The sequence below is a fragment of the Aquarana catesbeiana genome, linkage group LG05, assembly GCF_042186555.1.
Source record: "Aquarana catesbeiana isolate 2022-GZ linkage group LG05, ASM4218655v1, whole genome shotgun sequence".
Taxonomy (NCBI): Eukaryota; Metazoa; Chordata; class Amphibia; order Anura; family Ranidae; genus Aquarana; species Aquarana catesbeiana.
Window position 1 is genome coordinate 237956701 of NC_133328.1, and position 14290 is coordinate 237970990.

A 14290-nucleotide genomic window follows, 5' to 3' on the forward strand; every position below is an offset into this window, starting at 1 on the left:
AAAAGAGTACCTGTCACTATCTATTGCTATCATAGGGGATATTTACTTTCCCTGAGATAACAATAAAAATGATTTAAAAAAAAAAAATGAAAGGAACAGTTTAAAAATAAGATAAAAAAGCAAAAAAATAATAAAGAAAAAAAAAAAAAAGCACCCCTGTCCCCCCTGCTCTCGCACTAAAGCGAACGCAAGCGTCGGTCTGGCGTCAAATGTAAACAGCAATTGCACCATGCATGTGAGGTATCACCGCGAAGGTCAGATCGAGGGCAGTAATTTTAGCAGAGATCTCCTCTGTAAATCTAAAGTGGTAACCTGTAAAGGCTTTTATAGGCTTTTAAAAATGTATTTATTTTGTTGCCACTGCACGTTTGTGCGCAATTTTAAAGCATGTCATGTTTGGTATCCATGTACTCGGCCTAAGATCATCTTTTTTATTTCATCAAACATTTGGGCAATATAGTGTGTTTTAGTGCATTAAAATTTAAAAAAGTGTGTTTTTTCCCCAAAAAATGCGTTTGAAAAATCGCTGCGCAAATACTGTGTGAAAAAAAAAAATGAAACACCCACCATTTTAATCTGTAGGGCATTTGCTTTAAAAAAATATATAATATTTGGGGGTTCAAAGTAATTTTCTTGCAAAAAAAAATAATTTTTTCATGTAATCAAAAAGTGTCAGAAAGGGCTTTGTCTTCAAGTGGTTAGAAGAGTGGGTGATGTGTGACATAAGCTTCTAAATGTTGTGCATAAAATGCCAGGACAGTTCAAACCCCCCCCAAATGACCCCATTTTGGAAAGTAGACACCCCAAGCTATTTGCTGAGAGGCATGTCGAGTCCATGGAATATTTTATATTGTGACACAAGTTGCGGGAAAGAGACAATTTTTTTTTTTTTTTGCACAAAGTTGTCACTAAATGATATATTGCTCAAACATGCCATGGGAATATGTGAAATTACACCCCAAAATACACTCTGTTGCTTCTCCTGAGTATGGGGATACCACATGTGTGGGACTTTTTGGGAGCCTAGCCGCGCACGGGACCCCGAAAACCAAGCACCGCCTTCAGGCTTTCTAAGGGCGTAAATTTTTGATTTCACTCTTCACTGCCTATCACAGTTTCGGAGGCCATGGAATGCCCAGGTGGCACAAAACCCCCCCAAATTACCCCATTTTGGAAAGTAGACACCCCAAGCTATTTGCTGAGCGGTATAGTGAGTATTTTACAGACCTCACTTTTTGTCACAAAGTTTTGAAAATTAAAAAAAGAAAAAAAAAATTTTCTTCTTGTCTTTCTTCATTTTCAAAAACAAATGAGAGCTGCAAAATACTCACCATGCCTCTCAGCAAATAGGTTGGGGTGTCTACTTTCCAAAATGGGGTCATTTGGGGGGTTTGTGCCACCTGGGCATTCTATGGCCTCCGAAACTGTGATAGGCAGTGAAGAGTGAAATCAAAAATTTACACCCTTAGAAATCCTGAAGGCGGTGATTGGATTTCGGGGCCCCGTACGCGGCTAGGCTCCTAAAAAGTCCCACACATGTGGTATCCCCATACTCAGGAGAAGCAGCTAAATGTATTTTGGGGTGCAATTCCACATATGCCCATGGCCTGCGTGAGCAATATATCATTTAGTGACAACTTTGTGCAAAAAAAAAAAAAAATTGTCACTTTCCCGCAACTTGTGTCAAAATATAAAATATTCCATGGACTCAACATGCCTCTCAGCAAATAGCTTGGGGTGTCTACTTTCCAAAATGGGGTAATTTGGGGCGGTTTTATGCCATCTGGGCATTTTATGGCCTTCAAAACTGTGATAGGTAGTGAGGAGTAAAATAAAAAATGTACGCCCTTAGAAATCCTGAAGGCAGTGATTGGTTTTTGGGGCCCCGTACACGGCTAGGCTCCCAAAAAGTCCCACACATGTGGTATCCCCATACTCAGGAGAAGCAGCTAAATGTATTTTGGGGTGTAATTCCACATATGCCCATGGCCTGTGTGAGCAATATATCATTTAGTGAAAACTTTTTGTAATTTTTTTTTTTTTCTTTTTTTTTGTCATTATTCAATCACTTGGGACAAAAAAAATGAATATTCAATGGGCTCAACATGCCTCTCAGCAATTTCCTTGGGGTGTCTACTTTCCAAAATGGGGTCATTTGTGGGGGTTTTGTACTGCCCTGCCATTTTAGCACCTCAAGAAACGACATAGGCAGTCATAAACTAAAAGCTGTGTAAATTCCAGAAAATGTACCCTAGTTTGTAGGCGCTATAACTTTTGCGCAAACCAATAAATATATACTTATTGACATTTTTTTTACCAAAGACATGTGGCCGAATACATTTTGGCCTAAGTGTATGACTAAAATTGAGTTTATTGGATTTTTTTTAGAACAAAAAGTAGAAAATATCATTTTTTTTCAAAATTTTCGGTCTTTTTCCGTGTATAGCGCAAAAAATAAAAATGGCAGAGGTGATCAAATACCATCAAAAGAAAGCACTATTTGTGGGAAGAAAAGGACTCAAATTTCGTTTGGGTACAGCATTGCATGCCTGCGCAATTAGGAGTTAAAGCGACGCAGTGCCAAATTGTAAAAAGTGCTCTGGTCAGGAAGGGGGTAAATCCTTCTGGGGCTGAAGTGGTTATACTAAAATCTAACTCTTCTATTTTCACAGTTGCTAATGTATATGGACCAAACCAGGACCAAGGGAGCTTTTTCTCTATGATCATAGACAAATTAATCTCGTTTGGGGGTCCCTGTTTTATTCTAGGTGGAGACCTCATCGTGACCCTCTCACCAGCCGTGGACACCTCCTCCGGTAAGTCCTCTATCTCACACTCCACCTTTACACACATAAAATCACTCTTGCACTCTGCCCAACTAGTGGATGTTTGGCGGGTGCAACACCCATTCGAGAGAGACTACAGCTGCTATTCGGTTGCTCATAACTCCTATAGTCGTATTGACTATTTTCTCGTGTCCCAATCCCTACTTGATATCCCTTTACAGGCATTCCTAGGTAATATTCTCTGGTCGGATGTACTTTTTAGCTTCTGATGCAGCCGTATTGCATCCTTGAACAAATCGCACATAGGTTGAAAAAAGACACAAGTCCATCAAGTCCAACCTATGTGTGTGATTATGTGTCAGTATTACATTACATATCCCTGTATATTGCGGTCATTCAGGTGATTATCTAATAGTTTCTTGAAGCTATCAATGCTCCCCGCTGAGACCACCGCCTGTGGAAGGGAATTCCACATCCTTGCCGCTCTTACAGTAAAGAACCCTCTACGTAGTTTAAGGTTAAACCTCTTTTCTTCTAATTGTAATGAGTGGCCACGAGTCTTATTAAACTCTCTTCTGCGAAAAAGTTTTATCCCTATTGTGGGGTCACCAGTACAGTATTTGTAAATTGAAATCATATCCCCTCTCAAGCGTCTCTTCTCCAGAGAGAATAAGTTCAGTGCTCGCAACCTTTCCTCATAACTAAGATCCTCCAGACCCTTTATTAGCTTTGTTGCCCTTCTTTGTACTCGCTCCATTTCCAGTACGTCCCTCCTGAGGACTGGTGCCCAGAACTGGACAGCATACTCCAGGTGCGGCCGGACCAGAGTCTTGTAGAGCGGGAGAATTATCGTTTTATCTCTGCAGTTGATCCCCCTTTTAATGCATGCCAATATTCTGTTTGCTTTATTAGCAGCAGCTTGGCATTGCATGCCATTGCTGAGCCTATCATCCACTAAGACCCCCAAGTCCTTTTCCATCCTAGATTCCCCCAGAGGTTCTCCCCCCAGTGTATAGATTGCATTCATATTTTTGCCACCCAAATGCATTATTTTACATTTTTCTACATTGAACTTCATTTGCCATGTAGTCGCCCACCCCATTAATTTGTTCAGGTCTTTTTGCAAGATTTCCACATCCTGCGGAGAAGTTATTGCCCTGCTTAGCTTAGTATCATCTGCAAATACAGAGATGGAACTGTTTATCCCATCCTCCAGGTCGTTTATGAACAAATTAAATAGGATTGGTCCCAGCACAGAACCCTGGGGGACCCCACTACCCACCCCTGACCATTCTGAGTACTCCCCATTTATCACCACCCTCTGAACACGCCCTTGTAGCCAGTTTTCAATCCATGTACTCACCCTATGGTCCATGCCAACGCACCTTATTTTGTACAGTAAACGTTTATGGGGAACTGTGTCAAATGCTTTTGCAAAATCCAGATACACCACGTCTACGGGCCTTCCTTTATCTAGATGGCAACTCACCTCCTCATAGAAGGTTAATAGATTGGTTTGGCAAGAATGATTCTTCATGAATCCATGCTGATTACTGCTAATGATATCATTCTTATTACTAAAATCTTGTATATAGTCCCTTATCATCCCCTCCAAGAGTTTACATACTATTGATGTTAGGCTAACTGGTCTGTAATTCCCAGGGATGTTTTTTGGGCCCTTTTTAAATATTGGTGCTACATTGGCTTTTCTCCAATCAGCTGGTACCATTCCAGTCAATAGGCTGTCTGTAAAAATTAGGAACAACGGTCTGGCAGTCACCTGACTGAGTTCCCTAAGTACCCTCGGATGCAAGCCATCTGGTCCCGGTGATTTATTAATGTTAAGTTTCTCAAGTCTAATTTTAATTCCGTCCTCTGTTAACCATGTAGGTGCTTCCTGTGTTGTGTCATGAGGATAAACACTGCAGTTTTGGTTACTGAAGCCCCCCGATTCACTCGTGAAGACTGAGGAGAAGAATAAATTCAATACCTCTGCCATCTCCCCATCCTTTGTAACCAGATGTCCTTCCTCATTCTTTATGGGGCCAATATGGTCTGTCCTCCCTTTTTTACTGTTTACATACTTAAAGAATTTCTTGGGATTTTTTTTGCTCTCCTCCGCTATGTGTCTTTCATGTTCTATCTTAGCCATCCTAATTGCACCCTTACATTTCTTATTGCATTCTTTATAAATTCTGAATGCTGTGGATGATCCCTCAACCTTGTATTTTTTGAAGGCCTTCTCCTTTGCTTTTATATGCATTTTTACATTGGAGTTAAGCCATCCAGGATGTTTGTTCGCTCTTTTAAATTTATTACCCAATGGGATACATTGGCTAATGCCCTTATTAATATGCTCTTAAAGCAAACCCATCTCTCCTCTGTATTCTTTGTTCCTAATATTTTATCCCAATTTATGCCTTTTAGCAAGGTTTGTAGTTTAGGGAAGTTGGCTCTTTTGAAATTCAGTGTCTTTGTGTTCCCTTCATGTCTCCTATTTGTGTGATTTATACTGAAACTAATTGACCTGTGATCGCTGTTACCTAAATTGCCCCGTATTTCCACATCTGTTATCAGGTCTGTATTGTTGGTAATCAGTAGATCTAGTAATGTTTTATTTCTAGTTGGTGCGTCTACCATCTGACCCATAAAATTGTCCTGCAAGACATTAAGGAACTGGCGAGCCTTAAATGAATGCGCGGTTCCCTCCACCCAGTCTATGTCTGGATAATTAAAATCCCCCATTATGATAACACTTCCCATCCTTGCTGCTAATCCAATTTGTGATAGGAGATCCGTCTCCACTGCCTCCCTCAGGTTAGGGGGCCTATCGCATACTCCCAGTATTATTTTCCCCTTAGCTTCATCCCTTTGGAGCTCTACCCATAAAGATTCCACCTCCTCCCTAGCCCCCTCAGTGATGTCATCTCTCACATTCACTTGTACATTATTCTTGATATATAGGCATACCCCTCCCCCTTTTTTACCCTCTCTATCCTGCGGTATAGGGTATACCCTTGAATGTTTGCCAACCAATCATGAGAGCTGTTGAACCAGGTCTCTGAAATTCCCACAAAATCCAAATCCTCCTTGTACAACAGTATCTCTAGTTCACCCATCTTGTCCGCCAGGCTCCTGGCATTGGTGAACATGCCACATAGTTTAGACCGGTCGCATATTGTCCTCGTATTGGGTGTTTCAAGATTGCAACTTGGACTTGCTACTATACTCACCTTGTGTTTTTGTGCTTTGGTTAACCTACCACTAATGCCCCCAATACTACCCTCTGGAATATCTTCCGTGCTGGCTATCACTGTCTCTGGACCCTCCCCCCCATCGCCTAGTTTAAAAACCCCTCTAACTTTTTGGCCATCTTCATTCCCAGCAGATCTGCACCCTCCTCATTTAGGTGCAGTCCGTCCCTTCTATAGTACCGGTTACCGACTGAGAAGTCGGCCCAGTCCTCCAGGAACCCAAACCCCTCCTTACTACACCAGCTCTTCAGCCACTTGTTTACTTCCCTAATCTCCCTCTGCCTCTCTGGTGTGGCTCGATGTACCGGTAGTATTCCTGAGAACACTACCTTGGAGGTCCTTTTCCTCAATTTAGCTCCTAAGTCCCTAAAATCGTTCTTTAGGACACTCCATCTGCCTCTGACTTTGTCATTGGTGCCAACGTGCACCATGACAGCCGGGTCTTCCCCAGCCCCTCCCAGTAATCTGTCCACAAGATCCGTGATGTGCCGAACCCGAGCGCCCGGTAGACAACATACTGTTCGGCGCTTCAGGTCTTGGTTACAGATTGCCCTCTCTGTCCTTCTAAGAATTGAGTCCCCTACCACCAGAATCTGTCTTTCCTTTCCCTTTGCTGTCCCCCCACTCTCACTGGAGGAGTTCTTCCCCTGGCAGCTAGGAGAGTCCCTCATCTCCAGCAGTGCTGGTCCCTGACTGGTTACACCAATGTCACTCAATGGAGCATACTTATTGGGATGCTCCAGTCCTGGATCGGCCTCCCTGGCACTTCCCCCTCTACCCCTCCTGACTGTCACCCATCTACTCTTTGCTAGTGCCTGCACCTCTTTGTCTCCACCCGCCTCTGTGCTGGCCCCTGCCGGCACCTGCCGTGTACATTCCTGGCTCACCTTTAGTATGGAGGGACTTCTCAGTGCTGACAGTTGCTTCCCCAGATTCAGAACCTGGGCTTCCAGGGAAACAATGTGCTTACATTTTGCACAGCAGTATTCGCCCTCGATCGGATGATCAAGGAACGCATACATGCGGCAAGATGTACAAAGAGTCGCCTCTCCACACCCGCCGGGCATCGTACCTATTAAATTTAGTGAGGATTTGGGGATTTTACCCTGTCCAAATTACCTAGCAACTAGCTTCCTGGCACTAATACTCAAGACAATACACAGGTACACGACAAGACAATACACAGGTACACAATACACAAGTACTAACGATCCACACACACTACTCAGACAACACTCAGATACTCACACTACACAGGTACTATGACCCCTGTTATAACCTCCTGTTTTAAACTCTTGTTTTTAACTCCCACTTAATCCAGCTCCACTTACACCAAGCTCCACCGCTTCAAACTGAGCACGCTCAGACTGAGTCCTACAACAAGTTAAATAGGCACCTGGGCACCTGTGAGCAATTAACCACACCCCTTAATTGATAGACTGATGAAACAGAAAAAAAAAAAAAAAAAAAAAAAAAAAAAGCTATTTAAAAAGTGACAGCAAAAGGCAAATTAAAAACTAAAAGGAAAAGTCCCCAAAATGCAACCCAGCAAACACCAACAGACAGCAGCAATACACACACCAACAGACAGCAGCAATACACACACCAACAGACAGCAGCAATACACACACCAACAGACAGCAAACACCAGACAGCAAGACTTGTATACTCTAACACTTGTTTTTAACTCCCACTTAATCCAGCTCCACTTACACCAAGCTCCACCACTTCAAACTGAGCACGCTCAGACTGAGTCCTACAACAAGTTAAATAGGCACCTGGGCACCTGTGAGCAATTAACCACACCCCTTAATTGATAGACTGATGAAACAGAAAATACATCTTTATAACTCATACCAGACCTGTATATTTTGTTTAGATCTACACACATTTTTTATGTATATGCACACTGGGATTTATATCTTTATTTTACATATTATAATTAATCAGAACTATATACATTGTGTCATATAGGGTAGCGCCATTCCCCCATTCTCCTTCATATATCTGGTCGGATCACGCCCCTGCACACTTAAGCTTGGCTCATCCACCCAAATACCACAGGACATTTTCATGGCGCTTAAATGACAACTTATTAAAAGATACCCTCTGTGTGACAGATATTGAGCAGGCGATCCTGAACTTTGTTCAAGATCACCGCTCAGACGACACCAACCCACTCACCAAATGGGAAGCCCTGAAATATGTGTTACGGGGAATTTTCATCCAACATGGCGCTCGGTTAAAGAAAGCTAGATCGGCTGATATCACCAAACTGTTGTCTTCTATCCATTCCTTAGAAATCGCACATAAGAAAGACCTCGGCCATAGTACCTTCGTAGATCTTTCCAATGCCCGCAGAAAATTGCTCTGTATCTTAGATGCAAACACCCTTATAGCTAGAGATAAAGGACGAAATCGTCATTACATGCTGGCCAATAAGTGCAGGCAACACCTAGCTAGAGTCCTGCATCCTCGCCCTCCATGACGCCCCATACCGTACATTTGCACTACTAGCCAACAAAAGATTCAAACTCCTAGGGGCATTGCAGATGCTTTTCAACACTATTACTCTCAACTGTACAATTTCCCCTCACGACCTCAACAGTCTCCAAAACACGATACACGACTCCCTGACATGGAAAATTACATTTCGGAAACGGCCCTTCCACGAATAGACCTTTCCGCTTCTACAGCCCTAGATGAAGTCTTGATGGCATCAGATTTTCTGTTAGCTATTAAGGGATTGAAACCTGGAAAATGCCCGGGACCTGATGGCTTCTCACCCAGATTTTACAAATCATTCGCCCATTCCTTAGCCCCACTTCTTACTGCGGCGTTCAGCTATCTAGATGATGACCATCCCCTCTCTAAATCCCTTCTTTCTGCCACTATCTCAGTCATACCTAAACCTGGGAAAGACCCCTCTCAATGTACTAGTTATAGGCCCATTTCTCTCCTTAACATAGACGTAAACCTCTTTGCAAAGATCCTAACCAATCGCCTTTCACCCCTTCTACCCTCTATTATACATAGAGACCAAGTGGGCTTTGTCCCTGGTAGAGAGGCCAGGGACAATACCACAAAAATGATCCACCTTATTTCTTACATTCGCAAACACAACCTAAAGGCATGGTTCCTCTCTTTTGACGCTGAGAAGGCATTTGACAGGGTCAGCTGGCAGTTTCTACGCCTCTCTTTGGAACAGATTGGACTCGGTCCCTCATTTATACCCAAAGTGATGGCGCTTTACTCTCATCCCACAGCCTCTGTTCTGGTCAATGGCTCCTCATCCACCTCATTTCAAATCTCCAATGGAACTAGGCAGGGATGTCCTTTGTCCCCCCTACTTTTCGTTTTGGTGATGGAACACCTGGCGACAGCTATTAGACAGAATAGCAATATTAGGGGAATACAGATGCCATCATCTGAATACAAACTTTGACTTTATGCTGATGATCTCCTCATCTACATTCAACAACCTCATACATCACTACCCTCTTTAATGCAAGAGTTTCATAGATTTGGAGATCTGAGTAACTTTAAGCTTAATATGTCTAAGACAGAAGCCCTCAACATATCTACCCTTACACAAATACAGGCCAACTTTCCATTTCAATGGGGATCAAAGGGCATTTCCTACCTTGGTATAATAATCCCATCCAACGTATCAGATCTCTACAATCTTAACTACCTCCCTCTTCTATCACGTATACGGAAAGAATTGGATTCGTGGAACCAGACGCCACTTCCCTGGTTTGGTCGCATCAACACACTTAAAATGGACACACTCCCTAAATTACTTTACATATTCCAGATGATACCTATAATTATCCCTAAATAATTCTTTACCTCTCTGAGATCTATGTCCATACGTTTTGTTTGCCAACAAGGAATGTCCCGCATCCGCCATACTTTGTTGACATACCCTAAAATACAAGGCGGAGTTGGTCTCCCAGACTTTGAAATGTACCACAGGGCTGCCGTCCTCTCTAGGATCCTCGAGTGGTTCCCTCGCCCATTCCCCAAGGCATCCACTGCCATAGAACAAGATCTCTCCATTTCTGACCTTCAGGCTCTACTCTGGGGATATGGTCAAACACTGTCCATCCTACCTAACTCCTCTCCATTAACGATTGCAGCACTATACCTGTGGTACAAAAAGGGACTAATAACATTACTATCCACGGACCCCTTACCACTTACTTCACTTTTTGACCATCCTGATCTCCCCCAAGGCATGGGTTCCAACTCAGTGGGCTCATATCTACGAGACACCTGGCCTACAGCTAACTCATTCATACACCCAACTGAGGGCACGGACACTTTACCAGGAGACCGCAGTAACTGGCTTATAGCCCTACGTATATCCTCTTTTTGCTCTGACCTGTTTTCCTCCACCCACACACATAGACCCCTGACTGGCTATGAGCAGCTGTGCTCTCTCTCGGAAACACTTAAACATTTACTATCCACCATTTTCACAAATCATTACACTCACTGACCCACGATCAGCTTCCACCTTACACAAGGAGGTGGGCCATGGACCTGGGAAGGGATCTTTCACTGGTTGACTGGCAAAAGTCATTCCACTTCATGCACAAATCCTCCATCTCTTGCTACACACAAGAGAAGAACTTTAAACTTCTAGCTAGGTGGTACAGGGACCCCCAATCACTCCAGCGAATTTTCCCATCCACCCCTACGTCTTGTTGGAGATGTGGAGAAACGGATGGAAGTTATCTCCATATATGGTGGGACTGCAATGCTATCCAGCCCCTGTGGTCCCAGGTCTTTGCCATATACAGTAGCCTTTACAATAGGCCTACAGTACCCACACCTGAAGTAGCACTGTTGTCTATGCTATCGGGCTCCATACCCTCGCAGAAACGAACCCTACTTCGATTTTTTTCTCTCAGCAACTAGGCAACTTATACCCCTCTTCTGGAAAACCACTACTACACCAACTTTGTCCTCTTGGGTCTCTATGGTCAACGATATTATACGTATGGAGGAGATGATAGCCCTAGATATGAAGTACCCCTGGTTACTCATTCACAGAAAAAAAATAGAATGTAAATAAACACACACACACCTTTACAAAAGTTCTTTAATAATAATAAAAAAAGTCCCACTGTGCAAATCCATAGTTAATCACATCATCCAGTGATGCAGATCCACAGTCCATCATGATGAATGATGCCCAATGACCCAAAAGAAAAAAAATACAAACTGCGCACATTGAAGGCTTCCTTGTCAGGAATGATAACTTCCAGCCCTGCAGCTGAAATTAAAAAAGGGGTTGGCAGCTGGCTGGCATCATTGATCAAATATGGTAATGTCAATATTTAATCAATAACATCACTTCTAATGTCCACTAGTTTGTTAACATTTTAGAACAAACTGGCAAGCAGCAGGTTAGTGGCTTCTAGGACACTGGCAGTCATCTGCCTTGTAGTAACCCATGGGCAGCTTATTGTCTGGGAGGTTGCATAGGGCCTGTGGCACTTGGGAGAGACTGGTGGTTCTGAGGACTGACCTTCTGAAACCATTGAGGAGAAGGTGTCACCATGAGGTCCCTGCCACCAAGGTGCGGGACACATGACTGCACCACCTGCTCCAGCATAATGCCCTTTTCTGCATCATTCCCAGCTGCTATTTTATTTGTTCACTGTGCCATAAAGGTATTATACTGTTCCTGTCCATGCTTTCTGAACAAAGCAGTTTTGCTACTGGTCAATTTACAGTATATGAAGATGAGGTCTTAAACATTATTTTAAAAATTTCAATTTTCCAGAATTCACAATGTCCTGCTAATTAAACCAAGGCACATTTGCCCATCACCAGTGTTAAAAAACAAAACAAAATGCATTTATTTCTAGGTGTAATTGATGTGCAGTTTTTTACAGCATCCATTTAAAAACAACAAATAGACATTTTTTTTTTACTTTTCTGTCTATTTATATAAACATTGAGACAATGGGGGTTATTTACGAAAAGCAAATCTGCTTTGCACTAAAAGTGCACTTGAAAGTGCACTAAAAGTGCACTTGGAAGTGCAGTTGCCCTAAAGGGGTAGATCTGAAATGAGTGGAAGCTCTGCTGATTTTATTATCAAATCATGTGCAAGCTAAAATGCTGTTTTTTATTTTCCTTGCATGTCCCCTTCGGATCTATAGTGACTTTACTTCCAAGTGCACTTTCAAGTGCGCTTACAGTGTAAAGTGGATTTTTCTTTAGTAAATAACCCCCAATGCGTCTCTCTTCTTCTTACTATCACATGTCATGTTCTCAGCTTAAAAGGACCATTTGGTCCTTGCCAGTGTGGACGGTGTGCTTCATGGACTCCCATAATACAGCTTGAACAGACGTTAGTGACTATCTTACTGCAACAGCATTATTTAATGCAGGATTCCAATTATAATCCTTAAGTTGCTTATATTACTATACTCCTTGTTCAGAGAAGAAGCTCTATGTCTGTGCCTATTTAAACTTCTATCGGGAGAACCAGTTTGTTTGATTATCTCCCACTGGGTCAAAAGTACTTCAAGGGTACAGGATAAATAAAAACTTCCATATACGCCATCCACTGATAACGCTATATTTATGTATTCTTGCTGCAATATCGCCATTTTCTGTTCTTCATCATGATGCCACTCACCTGGTCTAGAATATAAATCATCCTATATAATTACCACAATGAAAGAACTTTGAACCTGAAACGCATTGGGTATCGCTAGGTCTTATCCCGGATGTTGGACACCGGAAAGTACTTTTGGACATTGGAGTGAAACTACTTTGTATATGTATCATCACATTTCTTTTGCAAGATACCATTGTTTTTTATGTGCAATTGTGTTATTGTCAGTGTTTGTTTTATCAATCAACATGTGTAGATGATTTTTTAGCATAGTCTTCTTGTCTTTCTTGTGTAATAAATCAACAAAATTTTTAAACAAACTTACTAGTGTCTGCCAATTTAAAGTCCTATTTTTCTTGGGGGTGTGCAAAACACCTTTTCCTAACAATTGTACCATGTGTACGAGGCTTAAGGCTCTATACTATCAGCAGGTAGATTGGGGACAGTAAAAGAAGGGGAGGATCAGAGAAGACAGGATCAAACAGCCTATTTACACAATGTACGTATGTATGTAAGCTAGTCACCTGGCTGTCCGTGGCTTCAAACCATTCTAAACCACAAATACAGAATAAGCGTACAGTAATTGAAGTCAAAACTATTGATGTGCATATTTGTTACAGGTGAATGACTCAAACAACACTGAAGCAAAGGGTGCAGCATAACAGCTAAGAAACTAGCAAAGCAAGGATATACTGAATATCTAAAAACAGGTTTTCCTTAAGGTGTTGGAGGCAACAATCATCAAGCATAAATGAATATTTCTATTTTATTTATTTCATTTTCTGATAAATAATTACATTTCTATGAAGTGCTTTTGGGAATATCATTAACAATGATAAATGAGCAGCGAACACATTTATTAAGATAAACTTGATACAGTTTAGTCATTAATGAACCCAAGGATGTATTGTTACTGTAACAATAGATTAATAACTCTTTAATTGCCTTCATTTTACTCTTTTATTGAAAACTTGCCACCCTATACATCCATATTCACCCTTTTTTTGTACCGTGGTAATGTTTTCATATATTTTGCCTCTCTAGTTAATCCTTTGGTATGTCATTTTATATTATCCTGCATTTAGCCTAGTGAAAAAGCCAGGAGAAAAAAAACTGTATGAAATCATCAGACATTAACAAAATATTAACAGTGAGAAAAAAAAGCCCATGAAGCAGAGGAACTAGCACATTCACAGTAAAACATTTCTATTTGGCATTATAGGTGGTGGGGTTACAGATGCAAATCTCCTTTTAAACAAAATGAAGAGGGGTAAAAAGTACCTGCTAGGTAACTTGTGCTTAATACCTATCTGACTGTGGGTCCTGGAAAGGCCCTGGAAGCTGTCTCAGGGTGATGTTTGTTTTGGTTTACTTGCAGTTTGTCTTGTCTATCGGTATGATTCAGCCATTAGATTCTAAATACATATTGAGCATTTCCTGCTAGTATAATTTTCCTGCTGCTGTTGCCAACTGTGTCAAGTCCTATTTGGCCAAAGTTATATTTGCTGATTAAAAACAGGCCTTCAGTGCATAATTAGCCTCATTTCCAAAAGCTGCAAAAACATACCCCTCTTCTTTTTTTTCTCTACAATCATGTTAGACTCCTTTCA